We start from the raw sequence: 13,409 nt of genomic DNA, 5'->3' as shown, positions 1-13,409 counted from the left end.
AATAGATTATATTAGTAAAATTCCATCCTTTAGGGTAGTTAACAGACTAAATGAAACATAATTATTTATTACTTTAGTAATTCTGTATAGCTTGTTACACACCTCAAGAGATTCAGTTGAGTTTAATTTCAGGTTATGGGATACTAGTAATTCAAATATAAGCTATAGCATAGAGTATAAAATCAAACAGTAAAAAAAATCAAATCAGAATTTTGAAAATCTAAGGAGGTATTAAGTTATGGAAATGTTTATTGAAACACTTTTCTTCCCTCCCTGTACCCACCCCCCCATTCCTCTAGTGCTTTTATTTCCTCCTTTCTCAGCTCATACACATTTCTTTCCCTATGCTCTGAATCATGTGGGAGATTTAAGATATATGTATATATGTGTGTGTATATATATATATGTGTGTGTTTGTATATACATGTGTGTGTATATATATATATGCATATATATATATATATATTTAAGTGAAATGCCTTTATTAGATTACAGGGAGAATTAAATCATATGTAGAATGTTGTTACTTTTAATAGAATATAACAGTCAAAGATCAAGGTTTGAGTAAATGGGGACCTGTTTGAAATTAAAGTCAGCGGTTGTTTATGGTTTTATTAAATGCGTTAATCTTAAAATACAAATTGAATATTCCTGGAGACAACATGTATCATTTCATAAGTGTTTGAAAAAAAAAATCAGACTAATCAGTTGTTAGAGGGTTCTTCCACAAAAAGGTTTTGTCCTTTGAAAGATAAAACCTTAATACTTGTTATAAACTTACTATTTTGGAATTATTAAAAATAATTTTCCTGGCTGGGCACGGTGGCTCGTGCTTGTAATCCCAGCACTATGGGAGGCTGAGGCGGGTAGATAGCTTGAGCCCACGAGTTTGAGACCAGCCTGGGCAACATGGTGAAACCCCATCACTACAAAAAATACAAAAATTAGCCAGGTGCGGTGGTGCATGCTTGTAGTCCCAGCTACTTGGAAGGCTGAGGTTGGAGGATCACTTGAGCCTGGGAGGTCAAGGCTGCAGCCATGATTGTGCCACTGCTCTCCAGTCTGGACTCCGTCTCAATAAAAAAAGAAAAAAGAACAAGAAAAAATTTTTTTCTTAGTGGATTTTCAAATCCTACCTTATAACAAAAGTAATTGCATTGAAAATCAATGGTTCTTTCAAAAATAAAGGGCTTAATAAATTATGGTTTTTTTTTTAGTGAGTCCTTTAGCTCTTTAGAAATTAAATACTTGTTACTGACTCAATTTTTATAAGTTAGAGGCATTTGACCTATAGCATTTCATTTGGTTACTTCAGTTGTTCAAAGTATGGCTTTAAACAATTAATAGAAAAATCTTTTACTGTGTCTTATTATAAGGATAATATATGTTCACTACAGAAAAATTTTAAAAATTACAGAAAATTAAAAACATGATTCTATTATAAGAAGCAATCAGCAAATCTTTGTTTTCTGAGTTTTTTTAAATTTTTTTACTTTGACTGCTTAGTGTATTATATTTGTCTTTTTGTGGTAATATTCATAGCTTAATAGGCTTGTTTTTAAAAGACATCGTAATATTTGAGAGTTCAAATGCATCTCATTTACAAAGCTTTTCATCCAGCAGTTAGAAGTAAATTCTTCCTCTTCCTAACTTCTGTGTAGCTGATTGTACCTCTACAATGATTTTTTGTAGCAACATATGTACATCTCACACTGTCTTGTATTCATTTTTATATTTTTGTAACATTCACTGTTGAGTGAATAAATGAAAAAAAATTCAGACTAATCAGTTGTTAGAGGGTTCTTCCACAAAAAGAGGAAAGATCTAATACTAGTAATTGTTATAATGTTACTATTTTGGAATTATTAAAAATAATTTTTCTTAGTGGATTTTAATATCCTACCTTATAATGAAAGTCATTCCACCCAGAATCAGCACTTCTTTCTTTTGAGAGAACCATTGGTTCTTAAATTAGATCTTAACTCCTATATAAGATCGTTACATAGGTAGGGCTTTTGTGAAAATTGATTTTACTAAGAAATCACTGAAGTTTATGGAGCAACAATTGTTTCTAGATCTAAACATGTACTCGGTGTCCTACTTAATAAGTAATGGAGATTTACTATGTTCAGATTTTTCAAGTCTAATTTGAAGGGTAATTACTGCTAAATAAGTATCTATATACAATATTGCAGTTCTAAAATGTTGCAAAAATTAATGAATTATTTGAGTGCTTATAATTAAATGGTGCTTGGGAAATCTGAAGGAGAAAAATTTTAGAAATGGTGATTCTAGTATGTTACTTTATAGATAAAAGGTAATTCAGAATGCTAGAGGTGGATGGGTGCTTAGAAGTTATCTTCTAACATCTTCTTTGTCAGTAGGAAACAGAAGTTTTGGGAGATAAATAATTGGACCAAGGTCATAAGACTGCAGTGTATCTAATGCTAATTACTATTGTGTGCTCAATACATATTTTTATGAGTAAAGGAAATGCCTTATGTATAGGGAGTTGCTGAAAAATTTGTCGTGTTGTTTAGGAAAGTTACTGCAAAAACAATTGCCATGAATGTTCAAATTAGAAAATAGAATTATTGCATTCCCTAAAAATATTTATACTTTGAAGAGAAGAACTTAGAAGACATAATACTTTTAAAAACATGGCAATGTATAGAAAGATGAAATAGAATGGGTTCTATTTAGCTTTGTTTCTAGCAGCACTTTGACTGCATAATTGGAAGGTATCTTTGGATAAGCTTTTTGGAAACTTTTCTAGTTGGAAAAGGATTTCAGCTGGAGTGTCTAAAGGGTCACACACACAAAAAACCCTCTATATTAAAATAAAATGTGTCCAAGCTTTAAAGAAAAGATCTCAGAGTTTGCAGATGATCCTAAAATTGGAGCTAGGGGAAATAATGAGGAACAATGCAATCAGATTCAAAAAGATTTGGATTGTTTAGGTGATTGGGCCAGCAGATGGCAAATGCAGTTCAGTGTAGACAAATGTAAAATAATTATCTTAGGAACAAAGAACCAATCATACAGCACACTGATCAGGAAAAAATTTGTGAGTTATTGTAGGAAAACCATTGAAACAGTTAACCCGGTGCACAGCTGCAGCAAAAAAGGCAAGCAAGAAACCAAATTAGCAGACGGATAGAATATAAAGCAAGAGGCAATACTTATAGTGTATTAAGAAACTTGCTAGACCCCATCCAAATTACTCAGTCTACTGTTAGTTGATAGAACTACTTTAGGAAGAGTACGTTTTTGCCTTGGAAATACACTGGAAGTGGTACCAAACAAATCTAATAAAATGATGTTAAAGAGATTTGCAGTAATTTTTATCAACTTTCAGTTTGCAAACTTTTATAAAGATATGAGCAAGACACTGAGTCAAAGTAAAGACACTTCAGTTCTACTACAAAGAGTTGGTCTTCCAAGAGGACATGTGGTTTTCATTGCCTGGGGCCTTACTAGGCCCCTTCTAGGTTAGGTAGGAGGCTGCTTCTCACTTGTCAAGATTAAGGAAGCCTAAAGGCTAGCATGAGGCCCTTCTGTAATTTAAGAGTTGCACTTTGACAGCTAGAAAGACCATGGGCCTGAGGCTAAGAGCTGCCACTGAGATGCTTCCTCCTGGCCTTAACTGTTTTTTTTTCTTCTTTCTTCTTCCTTTTTTTTTTTTTTTTTTTTTAATAGCGGGGCTTTCTGGTAAAAACCAGAAAGCCTGGTAGACAAATTTTAAAAAAGCCTGTAACCTTTGATGCAGTAACGTAAGTTCCAGGCTTCATTCAAGGCTGTGGAGGCAAACATTTTTCTGTGATTTGCCTTCGTTGTTTCCTGTCCAAGCTGGATTCTCCAACCTTGTCTCAGTGTTGTGAACTATCTAGTACCTAGCCAATAAATTCCTTTTTGACTTAGATTCACTAGAATATGTGTCTGTTGTTTATATTCAAGAACCTTAACTGGTACAGTGGTAGTGTTCTGTTCTTCTAGCCTTGTTTCTTGAATTGTTTTCTTTTGTCCTATAATGTGTTCGCTTTGTTTTGAGTGGTGTCTTACACTAAATCATTTTTGGGATGAGAAGAAAGCTGAAATGCAGATTGTCCTCGGTTCGTCTCTCTCTGCCTCTCTTTTTGTCTATCCCTCTCTCCCTCCTCATCAGAATGCAAAAGAAGTGAAAAGAATTTGTATCCATACCATCGGCATCCGTAATTCTTTTGTAAAATTTAACTTTATCCATGCAGTTGAATATTCAGTGTTGCTGTTGAAAAATGGCCTTTGGTATGGAGATCTGTTTTAAGAATGTTTGCATTTTTTAATACATTATATTAGGTATCTCTAAAAATCATTTTCTGGCCGGGCACGGTGGCTCACGCCTGTAATCCCAGCATTTTGGGAGGCCGAGGCGGGTGGATTACGAGGTCATGAGATTGAGACCATCCTGGCCAATATGATGAAACCCTGTCTCTATTAAAAATACAAAAAAGATTAGCTGGGCATGGTGGTGTGTGCCTGTAATCCCAGCTACTGAGGAGGCTGAGGCAGGAGAATTGCTTGAACCTGGGAGGCGGTGGTTGCAGCAAGCTGAGATCATGCCACGGCACTCCAGCCTGGGCGACAGAGTGAGACTCCATCTCAGGAAAACAAACAAACAAACAACAGAAAATGATTGTGTTAGAAAGTTCAGTGTAAAAATGCATTTTTCCATTTATTCTAAAGATGTCGGGTTGTTGTAAGAATGGATTACATGTGTTTTATAAGTTTTTTATATGAAAAATGGGATTTTTTGGCATCTATTTTTCATTTAATAGTATATTGTGAGCAGAAAATATAAGCCTATATCATCTCTTTTAATAGTTGCATAACATTCTATTATTATATAGATATACTATATATTTTTTAACCAGTTCCCATAGATGACTATTTGGGTTATTAGAATTTTCCACTGTTACATATACTACTGCATTCAAACTACTTTTAATAATGTTTGCATATATCCCTCATTATTTCGATAGGCTAAATTCCAGAAACGGACTTACTGGTTAGAAGGGTAATTACAAGTCTCTTGATACTTACTGCCAAACTTTACAAGTTTCATTTCCACCAGCAATTTTGATTCCTGGATTTTTTACATCAATACTCGTATTAATACTTAAAAAGAAAACATCTCTGCTAATTTTATAAGAGAAAAGTAGTATCTTGTTGTAATGTACCCGTTTTTAATGCTATTGACCATTTATATTTATTTTATAATTCATCTCAATACCATTTACCTGTTACTCAGGTAGTTTTCTCATATTTAATTACTATATTATATATTAAGAAGATCAGTCTTTTGTAGTATGTCGTCAGTATTTTTTTTCTGTGTTTGATTTTTTTTTTTTTTTAGTGAGTTGAGGAATTTGGTTTTATTTGTTTGGATTTGTTTTATTTTTGGGTCATATAACCATTTTAAATTTTTATGTAATCAAATATGTATTGTTCTACATAAAAATTTTCATCTTTAGTATTTAAAACTTAAAAAATACCTAATAAAGTTTTAATTGATCTAGGATTTTTTAATTGATCTAGGGGCTTATATTCTGTATTTTCTATGTATTGGCTTTGCAGACCTCAGTGTACATACAAACTTACAATCATGAATGTAAAGGAAAGCACACTGGAACTGCTTCCAGCTGACCGCGACCTTGAGTCTCAGCTTCTCCATCTGTGAAATGAAGATACTGGTCTGGTACAGTGCTGTTCATTCCATTTTTTTGCCCATGAACCTCAGTAAGAAAATTTAAATCACAACCACGGACACACATGTACATAAACACATACAAGTATATGTATGTGTGTATATGCACATACTATGTGTCTACTTTTTGTGTGTCATGCCATACATATCATGCCATGCAGTGCCAGATATTATTAAAAAAAAACCTCACTAAATTGCTTTCCTTACCTATTAAGGGGTGTTAAAATTTGAGAAACACTTGTCCAGTGGATCTTTAATTGGACACTCAGATGCCTTCTGGGACTGACCAGATAACAGTTGCAAATAACTTAGCGCTTTAGCTAATCAGAGGGCTTGGGTTCTATCTAAAGGCATTCAAATTAAAAGAGTAAAGCAAAGCACTTTGTTAGGTCAGCAGACATTTTCAAGTGGAATTCAGCCTTCACATTCAGGACCCTATCCTACTCTAGAGAAAAAAATCAAATACATAAAATATTGGCTCATTACTCTATCAAATTGCTGTAAAATATTTTAAACAGTTCATGGTCAGGCAGTGAAATCAGACTATACTTTTAATAGCATTGGTCTGGTTGCTGATATTCGAATGCTTTCCAGGTAACCTCCTCCTCTAAACTTCTTTGGCACTGTGACAACTTCTAGCCATGAAAATTAGGAGATAAAATGGCTTAACTCAGTTTTCCTGATTTAATGAGAAATAATGTCTGTGATAGGATCTGAGAAGATAAATATGAAAGAGATAATTCCAGGTATCTGAGTTACTCTCAAGGCTGGTGTTAAAGGAGAAAGTGGGCTGGGTGTGGTGGTTCATGCCTGTAATCCCAGTGCTTTGGGATGCCAAGGTGAGAGGATTGCTTGGGGCCAGGAGTTAGAGACCACCAACCTGGGCAACATAGCGAGACCCTGTCTCTACAAAAAATTAAAAAATTAGCTGGACATGTGGTGCATAGCTGTAGTCCTAGCTACTTGGAAGGCTGAGATGGGAGGATTACTTGAACCCAGGAGTTTGAGGATGCAGTGAGCAATGATTGTGCCACTGCACAGCAACCTGGGCGACAGAGTAAGACCCTGTCTTATAAACAAAGGGGAGTTGAGGGAGATAGGTGAACTTTGTCCTTTCCATTTCAAATGAAGGTGATGCACTATCCTAGCAACTGTGTCCAAAAACACTTTTAAGAAGATGCTGGCCAGGCGCGGTGGCTCACACCTGTGATCCCAGCACTTTGGGAGGCTGAGGTGGGCAGATTACAAGGTCAGGAGATCGAGACCATCCTGGCCAACATGGTGAAACCCCATCTGTACTAAAATATAAAAAATTAGCTGGTGAGGTGGCAGGCGCCTGTAGTCGCTGCTACTCAGGAGGCTGAGGCAGGGGAATCGCTTGAGCCTAGGAGGTGGAGGTTGCAGCGAGCTGAGATCGCACCACTGCAGTCCAGTCTAGCGACAGACCAAGACTCCATCAAAAAAAAAAAAAAAAAAAAAGATGCTAATGAATAACCAGTGAAAAATCATATAGAAAAAGTTCAATGTCCGTGAACAAATACAGCAGCATTTGGATATCTACCAATAAGGCAGCATTTGGATATCTACCAAATCTCTTGTGTCTGTGTGTACATACACAAAATTATTTTTTGACTTGATTTTCTGGTTTTGGGGATAAGACTGTGTACACTTCGAAGAGAGATTCTATGATGTATAACCATTAAGTCTCACTTTTGGTGACTTAGGTAATTGTAATGGAACCATGGAGCCATTAGGCTCCAGATGGGACTTTAATCTGGCTTCTGATTGAGCTGAGTGTCCTTGTAGAGTCTCTTAGCATCTGTTTGGGAAATATATGCGACATTATTCAAAATTTGTACAAATTAACCCACCCTTGGGTTATAATTCAATTTTTCTTTATTGAGAAATGTATTATAAATATCTTTATGCAATCAGATTAAACTAGCTTATACGTGTTATATATTTGTCTATTAAGTGGTCATGTAGATTTTTGTGACTGAGCTTTTAGTGGATTTAAGAAAGCTTATGTTAGCCTTCTAAAGATTGTAATTTGCTTGTAAAATGTTGTTTATTAAAGCTATTTCCAAGTTTCAAATAGCTTTCATATAGGTACTTATTTTTGAGAGACTATTTAAAAATACTTAAAATTATGGTGGTCCTGCCTTTTAATAACAGAAACTCCCAAATAGTCTGCCTTATTCCAGAATGAAGTTTATTTTTTCCCTACAATGGAAACTATAGGTAGGGGAGCTTCTAGGGCTTTATCTCCAGGCACTATATGAGCAAGGTATCAGCCTGACTTACTGTCTTTTTAAATTTATCTTCAGTCTGTTTTCCTTCATGTTTATAGGATAGCTACTATCCGTAGCTGGGACAACAAACATTCTTCAGTTCCAGTAGGGAAACAAGAATTTTTCTTATTATTGTAGACCAAAAGTTGTTTCCTTCAGTTTTATTGGCCCCGTTTAGATCACATGTTATCTCTGGACCAATAACAATCACCATGTGCTGTTTGGTTTAATTAAGTCTGGGTTTCTGAACCACTTACTTGCAGGAAGGATGGTATTATAGCATTTGGTTCAGGATCTAGCCCAGGCACTTGAGGGAGTCTGGGTAGGTCAGCTTCTCCTGAGTTATGGGAGGGGAAAGGTAAAAATGGATGTTGGATTTGCAACCAGTGGAGTCTCTTCCATAAGCGTTATAAAAGTTCTAATCCACTCCTTGATCAAGATTTTAGTTTCTTTCTCTTTTTGCATTTTTATTAGTACTATGGCTTTTAATTAATTATTTTCTTATTTACAGAACACAGAAATGAAAATCATGTTGTGGAAAGAAATACGAGTTAGGTATTTTTGTAGTTGCTTGGGCTTTCTTTGTTATGTGGAGATTGGAAAAATTGTAAATATTGCCTGACACAGGTAAAGTGTAAGGAGATTGCATTATTAAATAAATGTTAGTGACATTTTCTCAGGAAACTGTCGTACATCATCACTATTTGTCCCTCCCCCAAAGGAAGGCAGTATAATTCTGCGGGCCCAAATTCTCAGTGGTTTGTCTTGCCTTGTGTAACTAGGTTTTTTTCAAGTATTAAAGTATAATTGTATAATTTATATATTGAAATGTTTAATGACTGAGAATGAGAGTACTGGAAATGAAGAGTTCTAAATTGATGGCAGAAAGATCTTATCCTGGATTTAAGTTAGGAAGGACTAAAAGTACTGGTATGTAAGAAAAAAATTCCTCAGGTAATATTGGAGCAAATGTAAGTTTGAGATTTGAATTGTCTGTCCCTGGTTGGTAGTATTTGTTTGCATGTTTTCCTGAAGGATGAAAGGCTGTGTTTTCCTGTCAATTCATCCACTGTTAAATTTCTTTAGCTCTTACATATGTCAAAGTGCACTGCAACAAATACCACTAATTTGGAATTTGTAATAAATTGATTCAAAGTAGTTTTAAATTAAATAGGTTGATAAGCAACTAGCAGAATAGAAAAGGAATCTCTTTGCCTTTTTTAGGATTAAAAACAAGGCATTCTAGATGCCTTCCTCTCCTTTATCCATAACGTCTAACAGATGTTGTTGATTCTTCCTAGATGCTTATCTCTGGAATCAGCTCTTCTTATTCTGGTTAGACCTTATTTATCATTTGGACTCCCTAATCCCTATGCCAGAATATTCATATGATACATATTATTCAGTACCTTGACTTTTTCTTTTTGAACTTAGCTCCATGTGAGCACATAGATCCATGTGCTCACACAAATCCACTCATTCTATTTTTAAAGCTTCATAGTATTCCCAAGTAGGGATGTGTAGTATATAATCTCAAAATAGTCTTTCTCAATGGTAGATCTCATTATGTTTTTGTTCTGGTTGAAGGTTCCCTTCCCGCTCTGTACAATGGTGATTCTCAGTCATGGGAAGGAACATTTACTTCCTAAGGATGGGGAATCTGAATCTTGCATGGACCTTTTAAAACTCTGTCTCCCAAATTCTGATATACCTTCCTATTTGATGATTTCTCTTGTATTAAGAACTATAACTGGCTGGGCGCAGTGACTCACACCTGTAATCCCAGCAGTTTGGGAGGCCGAGGCAGGTGGATCACCGGAGATCAGGAGACCAGCCTGGCCAACATGGCAAAACCCTGTCTCTCCTGAAAAATACAAAAATTAGTGGGGTGTGGTGGTGCATGCCTGCAATCCCAGCTACTTGTGAGGCTGAGGCACGAGAATTGCTTGAATCCGGAAGGCGGAGGTTGAGGTTGCAGTGAGCTGAGATTGTGCCACTGCACTCCAGCCTGGGTGACAGAGCGAAACCCTGTCTAAAAAAAAAAAGCTGTAACTGCCTCAGATATCAGAGTAGATAAAAGGTTGTAAACACCCTACTGGTCTTACTTTCTTGCCACATGATTTAATAATTATGAACAGATTGCCTTTTCCTTGGCTGGGAGTCTTCTGTTTTTTCTTCTCTTTACTTTTCTGCATTGACATGTATTTTTACTATGCTTTTAATACCCTTCCCTTCTCCTGTTCATCCTGAAGCTTCATCTCATGAGATTTTTCCTGTTTTGGACTGCTGAGCTGTTAACTAAGAGCAACTGTAATTTCTTCTGAACTTCTAACTCCCTTCTACTGGATTTTTGAACAACTTGAGGACAGAGTGATGTTATAATCTTTATACTTTTAGCATGTAGACAGTAATAGTAGTATATATAGCAGGAAATCAAATAACTGATTGAATGAATGGAGTTAGTGGATATTTAAGTATCCAATCATGCTCCACTTGATGGGAACAGGTTTTGAGATACGTGTTGTTAGGTGATTTCATCTTTGTGTGAACATCATAGAATGTACTTATGCAAAACTAGATGATGTACAGACTGCCACATACCTAGGCTATATGATGTAGTCCATTGCTCTTGGCTACAAACCTGTACAGCATGTTACTCTACTGAGTACTGTAGGCAGTTGTAGCACAATGGTATCTGTTTATATAAACATAGAAAAGGAACAGTAAAATTACAGTATTATAATCTTAAGGGACCACCATCCTATACGTGGTCTGACATTGACTGAAATGTCATTATACAGCACATGACTGTATTTATGTTTTTGCATAAAATAGCTGAATTTTCAGCAGTGAAATTTACTGAATATGTTTGTTGTTAATAAATTGGAGCTGCAGAAAGGCTTTACTCAAGTAGTTGGTCATAAGGGAAATAAGATAGGTGTTGAGAGTTTAAAATCTATAGGAAAGAAAGAGTAGATACAGAGCTGCAAAGTCTCTAAAGAGGCAGAATGACTGATGGGCTTGGAAGCCTTGGCCACTTTCCTGATTGACTATATTGATGCAGCTAAAGAAAGAATTTGTCCGGCCGGACATGGTGGCTCACGCCTGTAATCCCAGCACTTTGGGAGGCCGAGGCGGGCGGATCACGAGGTCAGCAGATCGAGACCATCCTGGCCAACATGGTGAAACCCCGTCTTTACTAAAATACAAAAAATTAGCCAGGCATGGTGGCACATGCCTCTAGTCCCAGCTACTCGGGAGACTGAGGCAGGGGAATCACTTGAACCTGGAACGTGGAGGTTGCAGTGAGCCGGGATTGCGCTACTGCACTCCAGCCTGGCGACAGAGTGAGACTCTGTCCCCCCAACAAAAAGAAAGAAAGAAAGAAAGAGTTTGTCCATTGAGGGTGGAGAGTGGATTGGCTGCCATCAAAGGAAGGACCCAAAGTTTGAAGTTGGTATTACTTATCCCAGCTTTTGTTGGGAGATTTTAATATTCTGGTTTTTACCTCTCTGTATATAGAGATATATGCAGGGAGTTGCAGATTGATGCTCCAGGTTTCTTGTTTGTTTGTTTTTTTTTTTGGTGGTGGAATAGTGATTAAAAGATAGACTTCAGCAGACAAGGTTCAAATTCGGGCCTTTTTTACTTGCCACTTGTGTGTCCCTAAGGACACAAGTTTCTATCAATCTCCAATTTTTAGTCAGTGTGGCTGAAGGCTAGACCTGGAACCTATTAAATTCATAGGATAATGACTTTCCCATGACACCTTTGGAGAGCCAGCCATCCTGTCGCCCCTTGACAAATCCATACCTCATTCCATCAGCAGTGTGGGCCTAGGTGCTTGAACTATTCTGTTTGAATGTGCATTTTTTATATGTATATTCATCTGTATGTTTGATGATAAAATACCTAGTTCATCATTTTCTAGTGAAAAAATACATGAAAGTGTATGAAATGCATTCAGCACACAGTTCAGCTCATATTAAAAAAAGTAGTATTTGACATACACTGGAATGAACTCCCGAAGAGTAGGATCTGGGTTTGGGTCATCTCTATTTCTGTTTTACTTTGGATTGTGTTTGAGAGGAGTGTCTGAAGTTAGTTCATGTTTAAAAGATGTGTGTGTAGCAGGAATAGGAGTAGGGGCTTTCATGGAAATCTGAGAACAGGGCCTGGTTTTAAGATTATAGGAAGTAATTTCGGTTTTCAGGGAACATATCAAACAAACTTACTATTACTCTATATGCCGTTTTTTCTGTCTGGCTACCAGCAGGAGTTTCTGTTTCCATATCATTTTGGCTTGCATTATTAACTTGCCTACGTCAGCAACTAAGGCAGAAGGGAGGTTTCTCCATAGATTATTCAAATTGTTTTGAGAGGCACAGAAAATTTGAAGCAGCGCTTCCTTGCAAAAGAGCCAGGTTGTGAAGATTCTGGTTTACTGATGACCCTGAGCCTGGTGCCAACCCAATGTCCGATTTATTGTTGCTGGTGTGGTATACAACCAGCAGCCATGGCTCAGAGACTGGATTCAAGGCAGCTTCTTTGAGAGAGTGATTGTGATCGCCATTTTCAATAAAGTATGCTGGTCTATAGGAGTTGAGAAAATTGCTCCTTTAATCTGGAAGATGTTCTAGGCAAAGGCTACTGAGTGAATACAGGAGGGCACTGCTTCATTTGCTGCATAATAGCTGTATTAGTGCACTAAGGTTGCGGTAACAAAGTACTACAGACTGGCTTACAAACAGAAATGTATTTTCTTTTCTGGGGACTGAAAGTATGAAATCAAAGTGTCAGCAGGGTTGGTTCCTTCTGAGAATGAGAATATATGGTTCTTTATTTAAATGTCTCTATCACTTCTTGGCCTTTTGGCTAAGATCAAGTGTATTTAAATGTCTCTTTTTAGTGCAAGTTGAGTATTTCTTATCCAAAATGCCTGGGATGAGAAGTATTTCGGAATTTGAATTTTTTTTCTGATTTTGGAATATTTGTTCCAATGAGCATTTCCTTTGAGCATCACGTCAGCATTCAAAAAGTTTCAGATTTTGTAGTATTTCAGATTTCAGATTTTCGGATTAGTTATCCTCAACCTATTGCAGATTTAACGAAGATGACTGTTTTCTCATTATTAGGATTATGGTTATATATAGTGTTTGGATGCCACAATGTGAATATGGTTAATGAAAGTGGAAGTTTTATGAATTTATATTGGTGGGTTTCATTTTTAAAATGATTGGTGTATACAGTTTCAAGATAATTGTTTTTGATAGTTACCTCCTACATAATGGCATGGCAACTAAGAATTTTATGTCCAGACACAAACTGATTTGTTAATTACATATCAAAATTTTTTTCAATCATTTTATTATGTG

General features: G+C 36.3%; 1 protein-coding gene and 1 non-coding gene across 6 annotated transcripts in view; one reads left to right on the top strand and one right to left on the bottom strand.

The window, feature by feature from the left end:
• Positions 1-13,409, top strand: part of TBC1D5 (TBC1 domain family member 5) — a 581,319-nt gene that overhangs the window by 71,599 nt on the left and 496,311 nt on the right. For 3 of the 5 annotated variants that reach the window (XM_030816874.1, XM_030816879.1, XM_030816877.1), the window contains exon 2: positions 5,614-5,734. The exons of the other annotated variants lie outside the window; for them this stretch is intronic. The gene's annotated coding sequence lies outside the window, so the exon portion shown is untranslated. The remainder of the gene's footprint in view (positions 1-5,613; positions 5,735-13,409) is intronic. 5 annotated transcript variants of the gene reach the window in all.
• Positions 3,700-3,763, bottom strand: LOC115836484. The gene has a single exon (XR_004031562.1). It is a non-coding gene; the product is annotated as a U7 small nuclear RNA (small nuclear RNA).

Source organism: Nomascus leucogenys, chromosome 8 (assembly GCF_006542625.1).
Source record: "Nomascus leucogenys isolate Asia chromosome 8, Asia_NLE_v1, whole genome shotgun sequence".
Classification (NCBI taxonomy): domain Eukaryota; kingdom Metazoa; phylum Chordata; class Mammalia; order Primates; family Hylobatidae; genus Nomascus; species Nomascus leucogenys.
The sequence above is the reverse complement of the archived record's forward strand: the minus strand, read 5'-3'. Positions and strand labels throughout refer to the sequence as shown.